This window comes from Corvus hawaiiensis, chromosome 1, assembly GCF_020740725.1.
Source record: "Corvus hawaiiensis isolate bCorHaw1 chromosome 1, bCorHaw1.pri.cur, whole genome shotgun sequence".
Lineage (NCBI taxonomy): Eukaryota > Metazoa > Chordata > Aves > Passeriformes > Corvidae > Corvus > Corvus hawaiiensis.
This window is the reverse complement of record NC_063213.1, coordinates 40,947,088-40,961,046: the sequence shown is the minus strand read 5'-3', so window position 1 is coordinate 40,961,046 and position 13,959 is coordinate 40,947,088. Positions and strand designations below refer to the sequence as shown.

Here is a 13,959-nt window from a genome sequence, read left to right as displayed (position 1 = left end):
GTTTGCCCTTTAAGTTAACATTTAAAAATACTTATGTAGAAATATGTGATATTCTCTTTTTTTCCAGTTTATTGATATCCCCATCAAGCCTGAAAATATAGCTTAAAAAGCCTTTCTCAAATCCCATGGGGTAATGCTTCTAAAACTTTCTCTTTTTTGATTGGATTGATTGCAGTAGCAGAAAAGTCCTTGGCATAGTGATCTGTTCGATTGTTGAGGGGTTTTACTTCTATCAGCAATGTTCCTGGTGTCAGTAGGTCAATTCAAGTAATAAACACTACAGAAATTTGCAGTGTGTGCATAAGAGAAGAGGGAATATTGCCCAACACCAGTTCTTAACTTTAATTCACCCACAGGAGTTTCTTGGAGAGATTTTAAGATCACAGGAAAAGAAAAATTTACAATGCTGAAGCATTTATGTCTGAACTGTGATTTAAACTGGTTTTCATCTTCAGCATTTTACATCCCTGAACTATGTGGGACATCCCAGTAGTTCCCTTCTCTGTACTTGGTCAGGAGCTAAAGAGGTCCTAAAGTCATATTTGTCCCTCCTCATTGCATCCTAATTTTGTCTCCCACCCTCTCTTTCCTCTCAGAGAAAGAGTGTTGAGAGGTGAAGAAAGAACCAGATCCATCCTTAGGACCATTGTGCTGTGTTTCCAGCTCCTTTTCATGGAAATGTGAAGTTGTGGTTATTGGAAAATTTCAGGCTACTGGGGGAGGAGGTCTTAGGATTTCTGTTATTTCACTGTCCTTGTTGGGTTTTCTAGTTTTCTTGTGTGCCTGAAGTGCACTTATCTATACTTAGATATACATCTGCTGGAGTGGAGACCATGATGGAAGTAAAGGAGAAGGTGGGCTAAATGCGAAGATGTGAGATTGAATGAGGAGGATTTTATTGATAGCTGTTTCACTGCATATCTACCTGTGCGCATGAAGCTTTTTTTTTCTTTGATAAAAACAGTATGATGCAATTTGGAAGAGAAAAAAGAGCACTTTTCTCACCTGAGGGCTTGTTGGTCTTGAGTTCCTAAGAACTTTATTGCTGACGTGAAATAGTAATCTTATTAAATGCTGTAACGTTACATCAGAGTAGGTTTTGGAAGTACCAGCAGTATTTCTAACATGTTAACCAAAGTTATTTTGGATAAACTATAAAAGCTTACTGCCTTTTAGGTGATGGATTGTTTTCTCACATAGGGTAACTGGAGCTTTGCCAGCAGGAATTAAGGTTTTGCTCTGCCTGTTCCCTGAGGTGAACTGAGTGAAATTGCCCTTTGGCAGTTGCCTTTATCTCAAAATTCTACAGGCACCAAAAAGGGGATAACAGGTTGGAGGGGGAATAGAGGATCCTGGAGAGAAGTGAGGGATGTCCTCTGGCTGCATTTCTGTAGAAGGCATTTGCAAAGGAACAGAGAAATTATTTTAAATGTCATCAGTTTGAATGCAGTGTGTCTTGTCTTCTGGGTTTAAGAACTAAGTCTGAAGTGATTCTGTGTTATCCCTTCTTAAACAAGAGCTTTTCATCTCTTAAGAGATTTGAGAAACTATTTTCTTATCGGACCTTCTTTCATACGTATCTCTAGGTTTCAACTCAATTTCTTTAGAAGTTTATGTAAACAAAGGCACATCTGTCATTCGGCTTTTTCTTACCAGATGGAGGTTTTTCTTTTTACCCCAGTGCATTATTCACATTTTATTTTTTTGTCTTCTTACAGTTCTATTACCTTGTAACATGAAAGCCATGAACAAAGGACAGAAAAAAGTATCAGAGAAATCTCACAGGGAAACAAGCCTACAATGCTCAAACCAGTCCCAAGTGGGGAAAGTAATCGTGGTGGCACCTGCAGATAGGAACCTCAAGGTCTGTTCCCAGGAGCTAAGGAGGAGTAGATGCTGATTTTCAGTATACAGAGTAATCTGTGCTTAAAAGCTACAGTCCTGTGTTTATTTGTTCTGCCTTTAAAGGGCATGCAAAAGTACCTGCATATGTGGCTCCCTCTGAGCTTAATGAGCATTCCTCACAAACATCAGAGGAGAGATGGGAACTGGGTGCATAGCCAGTGTGATAAGTAGGGGTTTGAGAATGGGGGTGCAGTGTTTGAAAGAGAAGAGATACTGAACATTTCTTGTATGCTTTTATCTTGTTTCAGAGAATGAAGTGAGATGATGAAGGAATGCACTGAATTTGCATTTCTTTATAGGTTGTTTTGTTCATGTAGGGGGAAAAAGGCTATCTTCGACCCCATTTTACTCCCCTGATCTGATCAAGAGAGGTCAATAACTACACTACCTCCAGGGCAGGAGTGGAGCTATTTGCCTTGTGATAATATCTGCAAGACCCGCTGAAACTGGATCCCACTAGTGTAGGGACCGTCTTTCATTGTGTAGTCCCCGTTGCAAAAAGTTTGTGCTCCAGATAGGCAAGACAAAGAGTGTGAGGGGACTTAGTGATGACTGCCTTATCATCCTACAGCAGGACAAAACACAGCTTGAAATAAAGCCCTGCTGTCTTTAATCAGATACCCTTCCTTCCGAAACTCCAGAGCTCTGTCCCTGAAACCTGAGCTGCAGCTCCCAGTTCAGGGCCTGGAGCCAGTCCCTCCACCAGCACTGCATCAGGTTTGGGGATTGTTGTATGACCATCCCACCTCAGCTCATGTAGGGCTCTTAGGGGACTGTAGGTGCAGCTGAGGCTCTGGACCCCACTCCAAACGACTTCTGTCCTTCGTAGCCTCCCGGTCTGTTTGGTTTTTTTAATTACCATGTAGAGACAAACGGTGATTACACATGATTCTTTTTGCTGCTGCTGCTGAAGTGAGAAGGCTACTAAGGCTAACAGTGGCTTATTATGTGATGGAGAGCCTTAGGAAACTAACCTTTGCCCTTCTATTACGTGATCTCTGCGCTGCTGTTGAAGCCCCATCCTCAGCGTGACCCCAGGTGTCACCAAGCAGCTCGCTGTTGCCTGGCTGTGGGGCCTCGGTGCTCTGGAGCTGGTGAGGGGTCATACGTACTGCACTGCCTCCTGCAATTAAGGGAGCACGCAGGAAGCTGGGCAAAACTCTTGGACAAGAATGGACTCTTTCAAGCAGGATGCTGCAACGGTCACTTTGAAAGGTGAAGCCTGCTCATAAAGAGAACCTAGACTGGATTTTTTGTAAGATGTAAGGGGGAAGAAAATGGAGCTCTCTTCTGCCACAACTGCCCAGCTTAGCCCAGCAGCTCTTCAATTTCCATCCTTTTTCATAAACTGTGCAGGCTGCAGGGACTGTCACTGTACTTAATGGTCTTTGGGGTCCCCTCAGACACAACCCAGCCCACATACCAGGGTGTGATGCCGAGGAGCTCTCTTTATACTGGCATAAACCTCGTCTGCAGTGAGCTCTAATAGAGCAAAACTATGTTTATAAATGCACAGATTTGTTCCAGATTACTTCAGTGCACTGAAGCAATGTTCAGATTTGTAAATCTGCTTACAATTAACCAACCTCTCAGGAGGGAGGGAAGAAGGAAGGGAGGGAATGCAGGGAAATTATCATGAAGAGGAGAGAATCTGATTTCTGTGCTCTGTATTTGTTGGGGGTTTTTTTTAACTCACACAGTAATGTCTGTTTCTCTTTGTCACAGAGTTGAGTCTTATAATATTTAAATGTTCATGCTTCTTGGAACATATGATTACACTCTGCTACTGAACAATAGAATGAATGGATTTACTTATTTTCATTCTGGTTGAAATTGGCAAGCAGGAAATATCAACTTGAGGAACTGTCATGTTTGTATTTATTATTTCTCTTTAATTTTTTTCAGACTCCTTAATGAAGCATGATTCTATCTGCAAGGAGTGGCTAAGTGGAGGGCTAGTCTGCGTAGCTGCATTTGAGAAGTTCATGCAGATTCCACTGATGTAATTTTAAAGTGAATTAATTAGAATGCATGGAATCTTTATTTAGATGTTAGTCAGAACTGAGCTGGGGTTATTTTATTATTTTTAGCCAGCAGGAAGCACTGGATTTAGGAATTGTTTCTGCGTTGCTACAGGCTAGATTTTTAACTGGATGCCTAAATACCACACAGTGGCTGGGGGCTTTTTCAGAAATTCCAGAGTCGTTGCCTTGCCTGTTAACTTGCTCTCTCAAGAGGCAGGAGCTAAATATCAGAGTGGAAATCACAAACCCCTGAATTCTGTTCTGGGACTAATTCCTCTCTCTAAACCCTACAAGCTGATTGTTCTGTCTTTCCTATCTTGAGAGATGAAAATTATGTCTTTTCACAGGGGCTGGGAGATCTTGTATTGTAAGTGCTTTGAAAGTAGAAAGATGTAAACTGTGAAAATACTAATTAAATTAAGAATTGGAGAATATAGATAGTGGGGAAGCTATGCCCAAGCCAAAGAGATCACATATTTTTCATTTGGTTTTTTAAGGATGGATTGTTTTGGAGATCTTTTTCAGTTGCTGATCAGATAGGAAAGCTTGTATTTCTTTTTTTCGGGCTGACAGATTGGGAACTTCTAAAAGTTAATGCCAAACTCTCAATGTCACCGATGGGGAGTTTTTTTAATATGAGAGCAAAGCTGATAGGGAAGGGTCTTCCTGTAACAAAACCCACAGTGCTCTAGTGTCAGCCTGTGCTCTGCCAGAGATAATGCACGCTTTGTTATGCTGGGTGGCTGAAAATGATCTACATACAATTAAAATTCTCTTGTAGAGAACTGGGTTCTACTTGTTGTGCGTTGTTTCCCATGGTTAAACAAGCATCTCTTGCTTTTCACGTTGTTTTTTGTCTTCAAAGAAGCAGATCTGCTTTTCCTTTCTCCTTTTGAGGTCTGCCTGTTCTGTGTTTTAGCCTTTACCCTTGATTTTGCATAGCTTTCACTTGCCAGCTTTAATGTTTAAAGGAGCAACTTAGATTGAATGTTATTATCCATAATTTACTCTATGTTCTGTGAAGATGGTTATGTAATAGCAGTAATTGCATCAACTCACCTAATGAGCTTTCCCTCCAGTGCCATGTACGGCAGATTAATAGCCCATGAATTCATTTGCAGCTCGTTGTGTTTCAGAAAAGTATTTCAGGCAGCAATTAATAAACTGCTAAAGAAAATAACATAAAAAATGATTTTTTTTATTATGTTAACTCTCCAGCTGAACAATTTATTGGCACCTTTCATGATTCAGCTAAGTAAATTCTCTCCTAATTCCTCAAGCCAAGTGTGATTAGTGAACCCTGCTCAACTCAAGACTGTCTGGTAATTAGACTGATCTTTGTATCCTAAAATGTTAGGGAAAAGTAAGAATAGCATCCTAAGGTTCTCTTTTCCTTTTATTCCTTGCCTTTCAGGCATTATGCAAATAGCTGTAACTTTAAACTGCAACATGCTAGTGCTGCTAATTTTTTTTTCCCTCTTCCTTGTATAGAAACCCTGTAATTGTGTAAGCTAAGAATCGAAGACCTCAGCCAATAAACAACCCCTGGCACTGTTTCTGTGCTGCTTGTTGCAGGCTGCAGTGTCCCATACCTCCCAAGTGGTGGGACAGCCTGAAGCAGGGACCTGAGAAAGGTCATGGGGTGCCGCTGCCCTGAGGAAGGTAAACCAGGGGTCAAATGCCACTGGAGAGGGAGGAGAGAACAGGGAAAGTCCTATGTTTTGCAGTGTAAAAGGGGATGAGGTGATTGAACCCATCAGGAGAAAAGCAGCGGTGAGATGCCAGGGCATCTCACCTTCATACAGAAAATGTCTGGGGAAAGGGGGAGACACTGTTGCATGTGGGCAAACTTGCCAGGCTGCTCTAGAATTATTATTTCCATGCTTTTTCTTTTGGTTGGTGTTAGTTTTTGGGGTCTTTTAAATTGAATATCTTTATGAAGCTTTTCATGTTTTACATAATTTCTTTTTCAAAAGAAACAGTTATCTTCCTGCCACTACCACTTCTACTCTCCCAATCCAAAAGAAGCGCTTGGCTTGTATTTAAAAGTAGTAAAATATATATTTTAAAATATTTTCCCTCATTTTGGGCTCTTGAGGACTGAGTAAGCATAAAGGGAATTCCTTCAATAAGCTCATACAGAGATTGATTACATGTCCTCAGCTGGAAGTTACATTAAGACTTATTCGCTAAGGTATAGCTACCGTGGTGAACTTTTCAACACTCTCTGCTGTCTCTATGACAACACAGATCCTGGCAGAAGTTACCAGGGCTCGTGTGCTCTCTGCAGCCTTTGTCTGCATCCATCAATCCCAGTCTTTGACAACTGTAAATGTGTGCCTTTCTTACGTTTTTGCTCAACAAGGTGTTTTATTAAATTTGTGACACTTCTAAAGTTATTATGCTAATCATTTGTACTGCAGTACCCAGCCATGCTCTGAAAGAGATGTGCTTTAGGAAAGGACTTTCTGAATGGTTCTCAATCTTGTGGAAGATATTGAGCTGAGTGGCACGGAGCCCTTGTAGAAGTAACTTTTCTTTCATTACAGGTGAAACTTCAGATGACTAGAGCCAGGGAAAAGTGTAATGCACACACCATCTAATTTCTGCTTAGACCTACAGCACACTCCAGAGAAGTGCTTGCTACTGTTCAGTGCTCTAGCAAAGTCCTCAGACCTTATTGAACCCATCCTTATTTTAAGGGAGAACATGTTGTCAGAGTCTATGGTGTGTCTGTTGGTGCTTGCAGCTCGGGTTTCTGTGGCAGTCCTGCCGTGTGCCACCTTCTGTGGAGATCCTTCTCTGGAGATTAGGCTCTTCCTTGAGAGCAGTTGGCATTGATACAGGTCTAACTTTTCATATTTTTCATTTTACACCTTTGGGGTGTTTTAGGGATCATCAGATGCTTTCTTCTGTCAGTTTCCCAGTAAAAGGTATTTTGGGCATATATCTCTTGTAAAATCATTTCTCAGCATAGATCTCGTTCTTTCCCTGGCCTTTTTCTGTTATTTCTCATCCCCCACTTTGGTTTATACCATTATTCTGAATTGTTCATGTAAAGACACTGGCCCTGTGCATTTATGTTGCCATTGCAGGTCGTCTTTACCTCTTCTTGAGTTTAGTATCCCAGCTGCTTTCATGGCAAGGAAAACCCTGGGTTATCCTTTCTGCCTTGTCCTGTGCCGGGTGATGCTGCTGTAGGAGCAGATGGGAAATCTGGAGGTAGCCAATTCCTACCCAGTCCCTGCACTCCTAAAAACGATGCTGAGGCCACGTTTGCTTTGTCATGCGGACATAACTGCTAAGACCCCAATCCCATGACCTCAAAAGCTTTGTTTCAGAGCTTCCATTCTTCCTTTATGCACTCAGTTCACTGCTTCGTGTTCCTCATTCGGATCATTTTCTTGTTCAGGGACTTGGGGCATCTTTGCATCTCTCTTTCTAATTGCCGTTGTGCCATGTGGCTTGTGCTTTCTATACTGGCACCTTGTGATTTCTTTGTGATCTTTTTTCTCCCTTCAGATGCTCTTTTTTTTTGCCTTTTTTTTTTTTGTTTTGGGATATTGAAGCCGAAAGACGGAGAAATGTCAGTGAGATAAATATCAGTCTGGGAACGAGCAAATTGCCAGTGTTCTGGGCCTTGAAGCTAAACATGGCTTATTTGGTTGTCAGGCCAACCTGAAAATGTTATCTACAGTAGCCAAGGTTCATGAGAAATGCAGTAAATTGTTCCCAAGAGTTCTGGGAAGTCTGAACTGCAGCAACCCAAATGTTCCTGAAGGACTCTCTATCAAAGGAGAGGCTTGTTTGGTCCTTCCCCTCAAGAAACATGTGTCTGTCCTCCTGCTGGTTTATATCTGCAAAGCTTTGTTTTCCTGGTGATCTCTTTACTGGAGATGGTCTTGCATGGGGTAGGTGCTTCTGCAAAAGGCAAAGAAGCAAAGCTCACACTGGCCTCTCTGCAGAGAGTGGCTCATGTGCTGATGGTGTGGAAGACGGAAAGCAGGCGCTTGGAAACCAGTAAGCACTCAAAGACAGTTTAGGGAGATCTCTCCATAAGTAGATGAGGCCATGGGTTTCCCTCTGCTGCTGTCAGGCTCTCATGGCTTGCTTTCATCCACTGGATTGAATTGTTGGAGCAGGGGGAGTTTTCTGTTGCCATGCTTGCGATAAGCCGGCTGACACGTTGCAGCTCCTCCTGCTGGGATACTGGCCCTAGGACTGTGCTCTAAAAATAGCCTCAATTTGTTTTTAGTTTGACTTTGTATCACATGCTCATTTTAAAATACATCAGAACAGTTAATCTCCAGTTCTTCAGCGCTCATGTGGAAAGTGTAAAGGATTTTTTAAAGTAGATGGTGTACAAGCAGTAGAAATAACACCCTTTCCATCCAAACTTAAATAACACTCAGCTGCCAATTCTATAAAAGGAAAAAGAAAGATCATAAGGCGTTAGAATTTTTAATGTTCTCTAGCCCAAAATGAACAGAAATGGTTTTGCCCCATCTTATTTTACTCCAGTACTTGTTTGCATGCTAGCCTGTTTCTGAAAGCTCTTAAATGTTTAAATCTAGGTCTCATGAAAAGTCTGTCAATCAGACAACAGCTCTGAAACCTGACTTCTACAAGTTGTAGCTTAAAGCCCTACAGGCGGTGCCTGTGGCTGATTGGCATTTAATGAGCTGTGGGATCGTTTCTCAGTGCCATGCATCCATAACCAGTTGCTTGTTGTTGATGTAAACAGATTTGGTAAGTAAATGTGAGGAAATTGTCTGACTTTGGAGACATTTACCTGAATTTCAGAGTTAAAGCTAAGTGGAATTCTTCCTTTCCCCTGGCAAAAAGTGCAACAGAAAGCAAACATGCTTTTAGTTGGATTACAGGCATGGTTAGTCATCTGACAGACAGTTTTAATGGAGTCAGAAAGACATGCTGGGGAAACATGCTGACCTACTTTTCTTTCTTTCTTTCTTTCTTTTTTCAAACTTCGAAGCAAGTGAAATGTTAATTTTAAAACTCTCTGTAAAGTTAGACTTCGGTGAAGGAGCTAATTTTGTAATTTAATTTATTTACACTTCTGCTTAGGGTATGATAGATTGTTTTGGTAACTGAATTTCGTGAGGTTGTTTTTGTTTCTGTTAGGAAATTGGGTTACAGCTGAGAAATCCATGTTCTTCCCCCTTTGCAGGACAAAGTAATCAGCTTCAAGTTAATGAATGATTTAAGTCCAATCCTCTGAGGGACGACTTTACAAACCATTGAAAATAAGAGACTAACAAATCATATTGCATTTGTATCATTTTCAACGCATTATATTTTTAAACATTTGTTGTCTTTAAACTTGGGGGAAGAAGGATTACTGGCAGATAGTGTTGTGCATTTTGCACTTTAGCTTGTTATTTCCCATGTTAAGGAGGTTAGTGCTCCACCGTCAGGCAGAACTTGATGTATTTGAACCTGGGAAACTCTTTACCATAAAACTTGGGAGCTTGGGAAAAAAATGCCTTAAATTAAATAGGAAAACTTAGCAGTCAGGATGGATTAAAACATCACTTAATCCATGTGATGGATTAATCCATCACTTAATCATTCAATTTAGTATACTAAATTGAATGATACTGGGTGATAAAGGAAAGCATTTTAGAAATGCTGTAGACCACCTCACTCCTTCAGCAGTGAGCACACACACAATTTGTCAGATGGTTGAGGGGTGCCAGGTCCCTGGCAGAGAGCTGGGCTCTATTCCCTTGGCAAGTGGTTTTGGTGAAGGCATCACTGCACGGTTGAAGGAGCAGGAGAGGACATCATTCCTTGACACACTGGTCGATCCAGGGACTCTGTTTTCACCTGCTCTGTCTCCTCCTGTTTCCATCAGTAACAGGTTTTCTGCTGTCAGTCAGCCCTGGTGCAATGGGTGCTGCTGCAAAACCTTTGCTTCTTCCCATCTCTCCTTGTTTTTAACTCCCAACTAGCTGATTACATTTTGCATCATGGAAATAGTAATACAATGTAAGAGAGGCAGAAAAAAATGGAAATTGCCAGGAAGTCCTGGAGTTTATGGGGAGTTTTGCATTTCAAAGAATCCACAAGTTACATATACTCTTATGAAGTGCAGTGATTTAATATACTGTGTAGTTCTAGAGAATGTTCCAGTGGCAAAGTCTGAGATCTATTTTTTATAGTTTTTGAAGTTAAGTATAAGATGTTAGCTAACACATAAGAGTTTGTTCTATATATCAAGAAGGCTGATTGTGGCATTGCACAGGTTTTAGCCATTTTGTAAGCTGGAGACGCCAGTAGAGGAGGCATCAGTCCAGGGGGACAAATCAGCAGTAAGTGAATATCCTAATGTGCTGAACTGCTGCACCTCACATGTTCAGCATCCCGCACTGCAGTGTAGCTGTGTGAGCTGCTGCTTAATGCAAGGACTCCGTTTTCCATGTTTTTCTTGCCACAGACTTCTTCTAGGTGACCTGTGACTTGGTATGTTTAGATTTTAGTGGAGACACAAAAATCAAAAAAAAGGGGGAAAGGGCTGGGAAAAGCCACTCAAAAAAGTGTCACATCTGAAATTTCATCAAGGAGCTTTTTTTTCTGATACAGGAAAGTTGTTGATGCTGGAAGATGAAGCATTAGGTTTGGGGGAGCTTGAATTGCTCCCTGACAGTACCAGTCTGCCTCTGTTGGGCAGGGAGCTCTTGTGTTTCCAATTAGGTCTTGTGAAGATCGGTGAAGAAGTCCAGAGCTCAGTGTGTGTTTGGTCTTGTAGTCCATGTTGTACTGTGCTGCACCATCTGGTTATCCCATTGAGTAGCTTCAGGATCAAACCTGCGTGATCCAGATCCCTGGAACAAGTGACCGTTAGTTCATAAGAGCCTTTTGACAGCACTTTTTTACAAGCAAGATGTTTGATTTGCCCTTTCAGTAATTTGGAAGAGAAGCTCAGTGCAAATTTTTTTCTGCCCCCCTTCTGTGGATGCCTCTTCAGTTGAACATTGCTATTAAATCAGAACATCCAGAAAATAATTTTAAAAGGAAAAGGAATGAAAATAATCATAATTTAAAAAAACCCCAAAACCAAATAAAAGCAAGAGGATAGTTGTTACTAAGAAAAAGAAACCCTATTATATTCAAACCTCACTCATAACACAAGGAAAAGTAAACAGGGCCAGAGGAGAATAAGCGTAAATATTTTATTCCTTTAATTCTGAAGAAGGCTTAAATCCTGTTTGTCCTCAAAAGAGAGTCAAAGCCTTTTCTTGGCAACTTTTCCTGTTGTTTTCTAAGTCAGCTACAGCTATTTCACATGTTTATTAGGAACATTTTTCCTACTAGAATTTAGACACTGTTAGGTGTGAACATACATAAACAGACATATCATCTGCCTCTCAGAGGGTATGCAGTATAAACCCCATGAGGTTTGGGGTCTTCTTTCTTGGCTGGGGGAGTGAGGCAGGGAGGTAACCCTCTGATAAAGGGGCCTTGCACTAATAGAGGAGGAATATTTAAAAATATTCCCTAGAAACCAGGGTGTGGGAAAAATGAGGCAATTAAGAGGAATCACTAGATATCCTGTCTTAATGGTTTATTATATATATTTTTAATGAGTATTTAATCCCTAATGCTGTGTGATGGATTAGAAAAGAGGGGGACTCAGGCCTCTTTCTGTGCATACTTTTATGTTTCCCCTTCATTGAACATTTTCTCTGGGCAAATTGTTTAACTTGAGCTGGTTGGAGGTGTTCCAGCACAACAAAGCTTTGCTGAAAATAACATTGGGTTGAATCCCAAAATAAAGAGTTGTCTGTTGTGTTCAGATTTGCAGAATTTCGGGATGAGTTACAAGGGGGTCCGGGAAGGAGCCTTGTCTGTTCCTGTCCTCCATGTTGTGCATCCCAGGCCCTGGAGGACTTGGCTGTGCTGTGCGTGCCATGCATCCTGATGCTCTGGGGCAGTCCTGCAGCTGCCTAGGCAGGTGGATGTTCATCAGCTCTTTTAGGAACTGAATAAACCTATGCTTTTGGAAATCTTGAGTTTTTAGCCCATGCTTCCCATGGGGGTTGTAGCCCTAGAACAATATCCTGAGCACCTCATAGAAAGCGTTCTGTTAGTACATCTTTCATCTTGCACTTGCCACTGTCTTGGAGAAGACCATCCTAGCTGGAAGCAGTCACCCAACCTGTGTACAATGAGTTCAGGGCCCAATCCCACACTGGTGACAGACGTGAGAGATTTGTCATCAGCATCACTGAGATAAGATGGGGGTAGCAGCCACCTGTAATGCCAGATGATCCTTGCTGGGTAGTTACTTCTACTGCTAACTGGGGCCCACCACCCTCATTAAGTTAAGGACCAGCTGTGTGTTGAATTCAGTCTCCTTGCCCAGCCCTTGGCTTCCCTTTCAGACATCATCTCATGTCCAAGTTGCATCCTTTGTTTTCATGGAGAAGTCTGGGAAAACTAGGTCAGTTTATCCAAGTAGAAATTATTATTTTATTGAGTTAACTCTGTGTTGACCTGCTGCCTGTTTGCCTTCTCAAAATGAGCTCCCTTGTGTGCACTAAGTCTTGCCCTGGAAGTTGCAGTGCCCTCAATAATCACTTTGATTTCAAATCAAAAATAAAAAGGCTGCTTTTCTTAGTATCTTTCTATTTCCTGGAAACAAGTGTCTGTCAGCTTTGCTTCTTGTGTGATCACTACATCAGGCTGGTCTGGTGTGCTGTGAAAGCACTTAATGTAAAAAGGTTATGTGCTGGCTTTACTGGGGATATTTAAAAGATCTTATGGAGAAATCAGGATTTGATTCTGCTTGACCCTGACTGACAGAATTAAGCTCTTTGAGCCAGTTGTGTAGTTACTAGCACGACTTCTTTTTTAAGTAATCTGGTCCACTTACTCCTTCAGTCCCAGACAAGAAAGCTTTTTTTTTTTAATGAAAGAATATTTGGAATGTATTTTAAAGAACTTCTTTGGCATTGTACATGAAAGATAAAATATATCAAAATAGACAGTCTGATAATTAGGTGCAGGCTTGTGGGGAGTGATTCATGTCATAACGTGAGTGTGGAAACAGCTGAGGTTGCTGCAGGTGTGTTAAGGGAATTCGACCCCGTAATGCCATGATGCTTTTGCCTTTACACGAAGCAGGAATACAGATGTCCAGAGAGCCTGCATTAATAGGTGAGAAGCAGTATTTCTGCATGTGAATTATGGCTGGAGAAGTATTTATTAAAGGAAAAAGCAAGAGCCTTTGTTTCCCAAGGCACCTTTTGCTTTGAAGAGTGGCATTAAAGCCTGCTGCTGTCCCAGGCACAGGGATCCCAGAAGTGAGCTGAGGCTTCAGCTGCTGCCCATTAAGCCTGGCTGGAGCTCAGAGCTGAGTTATGCCATGCATGGGCAGAAAGGGATCCGAAGAAAAGCCTGGGAGGCAAAGGCCTTTCAAGTGCTTCAGCTGGCAGGTGTAGCACTTCGGGGTGGGCAGTGAGATGCTAAAGCTGAAAGTGAATAGACTTCTTTACCCGCAGCAGCAGCCAGCCTCAGCAGGGCTTTCCCAGAGCCTGCTGGCTGGCTTGCTGTGGCTTTCCTGAAATCCTGAGATGGAAAGAAAAAGAAGTCCCCTGACCTCACTCCTTACTTTCTCTTTAGGTTACAATTGGTGAAAACAGGACTATGTAATCTTCAAAAAAAAATGCCCCACCCCAACAACAAATCTGCAGATTGTTTATTCCAGCTGCTCAGCTTTTGGAAAGGGAGAGGATGTAAACAACACACTAAAATGCAGTGAGATGCAACAGTATTGTTTGGGCATGTTATTTTCCCCTTTGATGAAGCTTTTTTGGTAGTATTATGGCAAAACAGCTTTAACAACAGGCACTGTTCTTTAAAAAATCAAACCCACCTGCAGTCCAAGCCCCCTGGCCAGTGCAGATGTGTGCCCACCAGCTGTATTGGACTGTGCATCAGTGTGAGGCTTAAACAGGCAATTTTTTCTGTCTGATCTAACAGTGCTTCTAGGTCCACCTGGCTAAGT

General features: G+C 41.7%; 1 protein-coding gene across 10 annotated transcripts in view; it reads left to right on the top strand.

Annotated features, from left to right (window-relative positions):
* The window catches only part of RARB (retinoic acid receptor beta), a 324,309-nt gene that overhangs the window by 277,942 nt on the left and 32,408 nt on the right, over positions 1-13,959 (top strand). The gene's annotated exons all lie outside the window — the stretch shown is intronic.